We start from the raw sequence: 8,489 nt of genomic DNA on the forward strand, positions 1-8,489 counted from the left end.
AGAGTAATTCCAGGACATGATTGATGTAGATGAAATCTTAAGACTTGATAAATGATGGAACACTGGAGAAATCTGGGTTCAAGGTTTATTAAATCCTCTATTTTTAAGTAGAGAACAGCCTTGTGTTATATAACCAATCAGAAATGTATAGAACAGAATCTAAACAACAGTAATCCACCCTTAAAAATAACTGGATTTCAAACTGATAGACCCATAAACTTGTATTCTGCAGTTTTAAGAGTTAACATAGAAGTATTGCATGTCAATTTAGATAGTACTGATTTGAATGTGATCACAATTATCATTGCATTATTTTATTAATCTTTGCACATCTGTTAAATAACATTTACAACACAACTATATAAATCCATTAAATAGATAAATGTTTTGATTATCTTTTATTGTTTATTTTTTATCTTCAGGGATTCATTACATTGACTATACCTTTCAAAACATAATCTACAGCTTAATTAAGCCTCACAGTTATAAATTTTGAGCCAACATATTAAGAGAGAAGTTATTGCTTTTGGGGGTGTAATATTACTAATGAATGTTTTGCTCTGTGACACCACTGCTGGTGTAAAATTCTAAGTCTATCCAAAAGAAACTGTCCTTGATTTCACTATTCAGAGATCATAAGTCAACTTTTTATGTACTATATGCTTCTTAGGAACAAAATCCAAACCTATTGATGGCTGAGTAAATTTCACAGCTTGTAGAAAAGACACATATCATTGTAATGTGTGAAATTTTAATCAAAAATGTTACGAAGGAGAAAGGTAAACTGACTGCTATAATTAATGTGTTCTGACACAGAGATTTAGCTGGCACATTTGTGGACCGTGCTGTGCTCTGTTAACTGTTCCATTGCTTAAGGACTGTCAGAGTTTGAGGAGTTCCTGTGTTAACAGTTTCACCGCTCGACACATTTTCCTAGAGCATCAGCTGCGTCATGATTTGAAATTTCATGTCGTTTCTTCCTTGGCTTTTCTATTAATATTTAGTTAGGTGTCATGGGTGTCTGGTGATAGGCTATGGCGTCTTCCCTTTACAAGAAGCTTCATTTGAAATAAACTACAGAAACATTGCTTTCAAAATAAATCATCTTCTGTTTTGTTTCTCTGCCATATAAATATTATCCAATGTCTTAAAGGTGAGAACATTGAGTAAAACTAATTGAGGTAATGAAGAGATTAGGAACCATACCCTCATGTAACACACCAAAGTATTGTCATATTTTTGCCACATATATTTCACAATTAAACAACACGTACTTGGTCTTACAAAGCAGACAAAATATTTCTCCATATGGGAAATAAGCTCTGATTTTTTAAAAGAACGCTTGCTATATATTTACAAGTTGGAAGTAGCATCAGAATCGTGAACTATTTGTAAAGTGGTGCTAAAATATTCTTTCATGCCAGACACTGGGTAAGATAGTGAGTTTCATGCCAGACGCTAGGTTAGATGGTAGCTCTATATTTCAGAGAAATTCTGAAAATTATAGATTAGGTTCTTGGCTCTGCTGTGTCAATCTACCTGCAGAGATCTACTACAAACTCTCTCAGAGCACTGCCAGGGTGGTTGTGCACTAGACAAAAGACATACCTGAAAGGGGAAGACAGATATGCCACTTAAATTAAATAGGAAATGAATTGGCCAGCAAGCTGGCATGTCTGCTGAGACAAATCATGGACAACATGTCTCTCAACAACAAAACTTATTTGTTTTCTCTTGCCAACAGATTCATCACTGCCCAGGCAAAACAGGCAAAATACATTAGTGTCATGGTAAACTGATAAAGAGAAGTGCCTCAATCTAGCATCCTCAATGGTGAAAGTCTTAGGGCAGTATTGATCTGTGTTATATAAATCTTGTTTTCTGTCTGCAGAAGTGAATCAGGAATGACCCGTAAGGTTAACAAACATTGTAATGTCTTTCAGCTGGGGCAGATGCCTGTGAGTTCCACACATTGTATTTGGTCAAGTTCCATCTTGTCATTTTACCGCCAAGAAGCTTAACTAATTGCTGGCAATCATAAGAATGTTTGATGGAAGGAGAGAATTCCTACAATTTTTACCCTCTCTCCCATCCCCTCTCCCCCGCCCCCTTAAGTCTTAACAAGCAGTCAAAGCCAAGTTAGCGGAAAACAATCAACACTGAGTCAGCAGGAGTCTTCACTTAGTTGAAAGTTTATGTAATTGGCATGTCATGTTCCTACATTGCCAAGAACAGACCTGATTAAGCTGATGCACTTTGTTTCGGGAAAGTTTGACAAAGAAAGCTTCTCCTCCTTCTGAGTTTCATGTCAGGGTATGTACTTACCGTGATTTTCTTCTGTTCATTGGAATCAAAGGCTAAATGTATACTCTGTGAACTGGTGAAATCAAAATTGTCATCGAATTGAAGCCTGACAAAAATAGGTGTTTGGGGGAAAAGGGAGAACAAGATTGGTGGTAAAAGATAATCATCAATGAAAAGAAAATTTATTAGCAGAAGTACAATTACCCATAAGAACCTGCTTTATTTTATAAACAGAGCACTCTTAAAGGAATGGCAAATTCAGTCTTATTTTGTGATGGGGGTTCACTTGACCACCTATGCTTTCTCCACGTACAGTGTCGTATGCTTTTACTTATAAAAATGGTTCCTGTAGCCTTAACAAGTCTTTACAATGGAAGCTCTCTTTAGAGACTAATCAGCCATCTGAATTTTGTCTGCTAACTTTTTACAATGCTTTATTAGGCTGTGTATGATGATTTTGCCCTTATTTGGAAATTCTGCCTTTATAATGAAAAAACAAATGCCTGGCATTAGAAGAGACTCTATAAAGCTTACAATATTTTATTTGTATTTGCTCACATGAGTGTCTCCTTGTCATAACCCTAAATCAAATGGTAGATTTGAACTTGGCTGAGATTATTAAAGCTACAAGACAGCAGTTACTGAAGGAGCAGTCCACGCATCTATTACGTCATAGTTGACAGTATAAAGGCAAGATTCAGGGAACTAATGGAGTTTCTTTTTCTTCTCCCCTTTTGTCATAGAAAGGTCAAGCTGGTTTTCAACATTTTTATGTATGTCATTCTCAATATAGCAACAGAATCTCTTATGGAAAACAATGTAAGTAAATGTCTCCACGATGCTACTAGTCACCTGATCAAAAGCCAATGTTGAAAAACACTTCTAATGACTGTCTCTTATGCATCAGTGCACCTACTAATGAGCTGCCAGAAAAGGCTTTGTAAAGCTTTGCTAAGATAGAGCAGGAATGTGAGAAGCCTGAGATATAACTTCCCTGCTGTGATCCCTGCCTTTCTACTAACAGGGAGCCTAGACTTGGAGCTGCTAATGAGCATGCTGGAGAGAGTGTCCAAACCAATGCAGGCTGGAGACAATTCACCTGTCTGCTTTCAGATCCAGGGTATGATGCATGACAGTAAGACACCCGGTAGCAGCTTTTCTTTAAATAATTTAGATATTTATTGATTTTCCCTCTCTATCCCCATATTTTTATTTAGTCCCTGCATTTTACTTTCTTCCAGTGATTTCTAGTGCCATCAGAGAGAAAAGAATATGAATTGTTCTATCGCCTTCCTCCCCCACCCACATATATACATATATATATAAATGAAATTAATGTCATCATGTCATCTAATAGCAATATGGAATACCTAATTAGTTTTTCTGGAAGAAAGAGAAATATGTGCTTTTCAGAGGTGATATTTATAAAATGAGGCAGTTGAAATTAATAACTTTTTAAAAGCCAAAATATGGCTTATGTGAATTAAAGGAATTCAAAATATGGCATGTATTTTGACACTTAAAACAATGTATGGCATAAGTTAAAGACTTTTCTCCCTCTAGCAATGCCTGTTCAACATCTTTATCCACAGCAAAACCCAGCAAGATCTTTATAAAGAACACTTACTTAACTTGGTTTGTAGAAATTCCTGGCCTCTAAATGAAATAGTTAACTGCAGGATACCTTTCAAGTTCAATGCTAAGCTGTTCACATTACAGGTTTTGATGCTATGCTTTCTTTGAGTTTTCCTAGAGGCTATTTTACTAATTTTTTTTTTTAGTCAAACAAAATTACAGAATAGAAACTGTGTAATTTCACCAATTTGCAATGCCACAGTAATCCCAGAAAAAGAATCAACATCCCTATCCATTAATTACAATCCTGACTCTCTTCTAGCATCCCAGGAGGCAGCCCATGTGGTTCACAGGGGCTAGTGCTATCTGTCCCTTCCAGTTGCCAATGTTCCTATTTTCCACAGCTCACCCTTGCTTTTTCTCAGGTTGATACAACATGCCAAGGGAAATCGCAGGCTCTGTGGCAACTGGGGAGATAAGAATGCTGTGTGCCTCGGCAGCCCCTTTTATCCCCAAAGAGCTTTACAAAAATCTATTTTTTAATCACTGGATACCCCTGTGAGATCGGTATTAGCGCAACGTCACAACTAGCACAACTAAAATCAGGGAGCATCTACCTGCATCTCAGCCCCTGAACCCTTTTTGCTGTTGGATATGGTGCAAGAAGAGAGCTTGAATTCTGAACCCAATTCTAACAACGTGGGGAGCCAGGTGGAGTACATGTTTCCTGCCAGGAAATTTATGAGTTCTCAAAGAAAGTTGGGCTGCATGTAAATTCTTCTCTTTAAAAAAGTAAACAAAACCAGAAATATAAATAATACAATAAATATTTGAAGTAAAACAAGCATATTATAACAGGCCTGATTTGGAACTTTGTTACCAAAAAATCCTTACCTTCTCAAACTTGGTACCAAAGTACCCTATTTCACTTCTTTATTTGGTAAACAACTTGTCGGAAGAGTAGAAGCAATAGTAGAGGTGAACCAATAAGGGTTTTTGAGTAAATCTCAGCTCTGTAGAGAGCTACCCAACATGTAGAAATCAACTTCCTGCTCTCAGGAAACTCATAACTCTAAGAGGAAAGAGAAAACTATACTTAAGCTTATCAACATAAATGACATGCATATCATGAATATTACCTGTTACTGTTAAAAGTTCACTTTTGAGAATTTTGCTAAGTGTAGTGATAGGATATTGAGAAAAATATCTCTTTTTATTATGCTGTTTGTGGAATTCTGTCATTGTATAGCCACACCTAAAAGAAAAATAAATTCTTAATTAATATATTACTTTCTTATTAAGAAGCAACCTTGAAATACTATAGAATGTTCAATTAGATTTGCTGAGATACCCAGGAGCGTGGTAAATATAATATTGTCATTGTCCTTTGGAGCTCTGCATTTCATATGTAAAATTTTTTTAGCATGAAGTTTTATTTTTTATTTTCAGGTATTTGTCAAAATATATACAAATTTTAAATACACAATTTTCTTGTTGGTTGATTTGTGGATGTTGAACCATTCTTGCATCCTTGGAATAAATTCTACTTGACTGTGGTGTATAATTTTAAAAATATTTACATATAGTTTTCTTTAAATTTTCTCTTATTTTGGATCAATATGATTTATAATATTCTTTGCCACTCAGTGGCCAAATATTTCAGAACCTAAATAAATATCTAATAAATAAATTATCAAAACTCTAAGAAAACCTCCCTTCCTTTCTCTTTTATTTTCCTCAGAATCTGAGCTTGTGGAGAAATGCAAGTAAAGCACAACGTTATCTTAGCCTATCCATAGATAAGCCACATTCTTCTCTAAGCAAGGGAATTTCCTAACAGTAAGTTAGGTCCTTGGAAAGATGTTCACTCTTGAGCCACTAGGGTCCCATTATATACATATCATATTGACTGGTGCCTTACACTCAGTTTAACTTTTTATACATCCCACTTCTGTCAGTAAAACACTAGAGCAAGCATCCTTAATATATCTGCATTTATAGATAAATTATATATCTACGCTTACTGTACTCCAAATATATATTCTAAGATGCACATGAAGAGAACATTAAGGATGAGAGAAAATAAGGGAAATATATTAAAATCTTATTTATTTATTACCAGGGCAAACATATTTTGCTTCTAGTAATTGTATTGATTATAATATTTTAGTGGCATCTACATAACTGCATAAGATTCCTTATTTTTGGAAATCTTACTTAAAGACTTGGTGGTATAGCAGTATCCAAAGACTGGCTCTAGATTCAGATTATTCTGGTACTTGGTTTTAATTGTTACCATAGCTGAAAATAATGCCTCACAAAGTTATTACAAAAGAAATGCGTTTATGAAATTATTATACTGATTTTCAAATTCCATCCCCAAATATGTAAATATTTTCATTTGAATGTTAATCATAAAGTTCCATCTAGTGACGTTATTTTTGCATTTAGTTGGATTAAATAGCATTTTAATTTTTTTTTTAAGATTCTATTCAGTTATTTGACAAAGAGATAGAGAGAGAGCACAAGTAGGCAGAGCGGCAGGCAGAGGGAGAAGGAGAAGCAGGCTCTCCGCTGAGCAGGGAGCAGGACGTGGGGCTCAATCCCAGGACCCCAGGATCATTACCCAAGCCGAAGGCAGCTGCTTAACTGACTGAGCCACCCAGCCGCCCCGCATTTTAATATTTTTAATGAATAGCTTCAACATTGCTGAAATTCTTTAGATTTCAAGACATGTTAGAAAATTTTCTTGCTAAGATTTTTTTCTTAAAAGTGGACAAATCTGCATCTTTATAAAAGATATATCACTTTGACCATAAAATCCCAAAATGACAAATCATCTCCAAATATCTATTTTCAAAATTTATTTTTATTATATATTTTTTCAAAATGAAGTTTCTTTATTTTTCATTGGTATACAAACATCTTTATTTAAAGAGATATAAGGAATATTTTATTTTTTGGGGGGGAGGAAAGCCAGCTAATTGTCACACCACTGGAGCCACTTGTCATCATCAATGAGTTTGGAATACTTGCCTCTTTTATGAAATAAAAATAGACATTTTTTCTAAGAAATTTCTTGTAAGATAACCAGTGAATATTTTCATGGCATTCTTCATGTCATTCAAAATTACTATAAAGATTTTATTTTTTTTTAGGATTTTATTCATTTGAAAGGGACAGAGAGAGTGTGTGTGTGCGCGCACAAGCTGGGAGAGGGGCAGAGGGTGAGGGAGAAGACAACTCCCTGATGAGCAGGAAGCCCGATGAGGGGCTCAACCCCAGGACCCTGACATCATGGCCTGAGCCAAAAGCAGATGCTTAACTGACTGAGCCACCCAGGAACCCCTAAAGATTCTACTTTTTAAATGGATTGCTTATATATGAATAAACTCCATTTTTTAAATCTTATAGTATGCAAACTATGATTTTTACAATATGCCGAAGGCAAACAATGGTATAAGGCCATCTCTTTCAGCCACATTGTGGAACCTCATTCTTTCCTCAGGGTGGAATACATAGCAATAAGCCTCTCTCCTTTGGACCAGTTGTTGATCTCTAGAAAAGCACAATTTCTTTTTGTTTATTAGATGAAAATAAATTTCATTACAAGATCTGATATTTTTCTGTATCCTAAATGGAATGGCTTCTCCACTTTGGAGACCATCATTCCAGACAGCCACAGGATGAGATGAGGATGATTAGGAAGACAGTTATCTGAATAGAATTTTAGTTGAGGTTAAAGGAATAATATCAAATATAAAAATAATGTTGGGTAATTGAGCACAGTCACAAACATTAGGAGAATTCAGTATATTGGCTGGTCTAAAATCAGTACACAGAAGTCAATAGATTTCTCATATACTGAGTGCATATTGGGTTAGAAAATAATGACTAAGTTGTTATTTTTTAAAAATTTTTTTTATTTATTAGAGAAAAAGAGAGAGAGAGCATGTTGGGGGAGGGTCAAACGGAGAAGGAGAGAGAGAGAATCTCAAGGCAGACTCCCTGCTGAGCTCGGGGCTGGCACAGGGTTCAATCTCATGACCCTGAGATCATGACCTGAGCCAAAATCAAAAGTCAGACGTTTAACCAACTGAGCCACCCAGACGCCCCTAAGTTGTCATTTTTAATATTAACACAAAAACGTAATACCAAGAAGGAAACCTAAAGAGAATTGTTCAAGACCTGTGCATACATAATTGTAAAATGTTCTGAGGGATATAAAAAGAAGATTGGAAAAGTGAAAAGAGCTACTTGGTTCTTAGGTAGAACTAGAGATGTGGAGGATATGGAAACAAATGTTGCCTCTGAGAGAAGGAACTCAGAGATGGGACAGTTATTTTTCAAGTGTATCTTTCTAATTGTTTAAACATTTTTTGTATATTGCAATTAATATTTTAAAATATATATTAAAATAGTTTATTCTTGTGATATGTTTATGTTGCATGGCAGGCAGGGTTCTAAGTGCTTTACTTATATTAACTCATTTAAACCTCACTACCCACCCCATGAGTTGAATACCATTATTCTTATTTTGTAGGTTAGGAAACTGAGGCACAGTTAGATTATTTGCCATAGGTCATAGTCAATGGCTGGAATTTTTAACC

This window comes from Callorhinus ursinus, unplaced genomic scaffold (assembly GCF_003265705.2).
Source record: "Callorhinus ursinus isolate GAN/ISIS: 27379988/994484 unplaced genomic scaffold, GSC_fseal_2.0 scaffold2, whole genome shotgun sequence".
Taxonomy (NCBI): domain Eukaryota; kingdom Metazoa; phylum Chordata; class Mammalia; order Carnivora; family Otariidae; genus Callorhinus; species Callorhinus ursinus.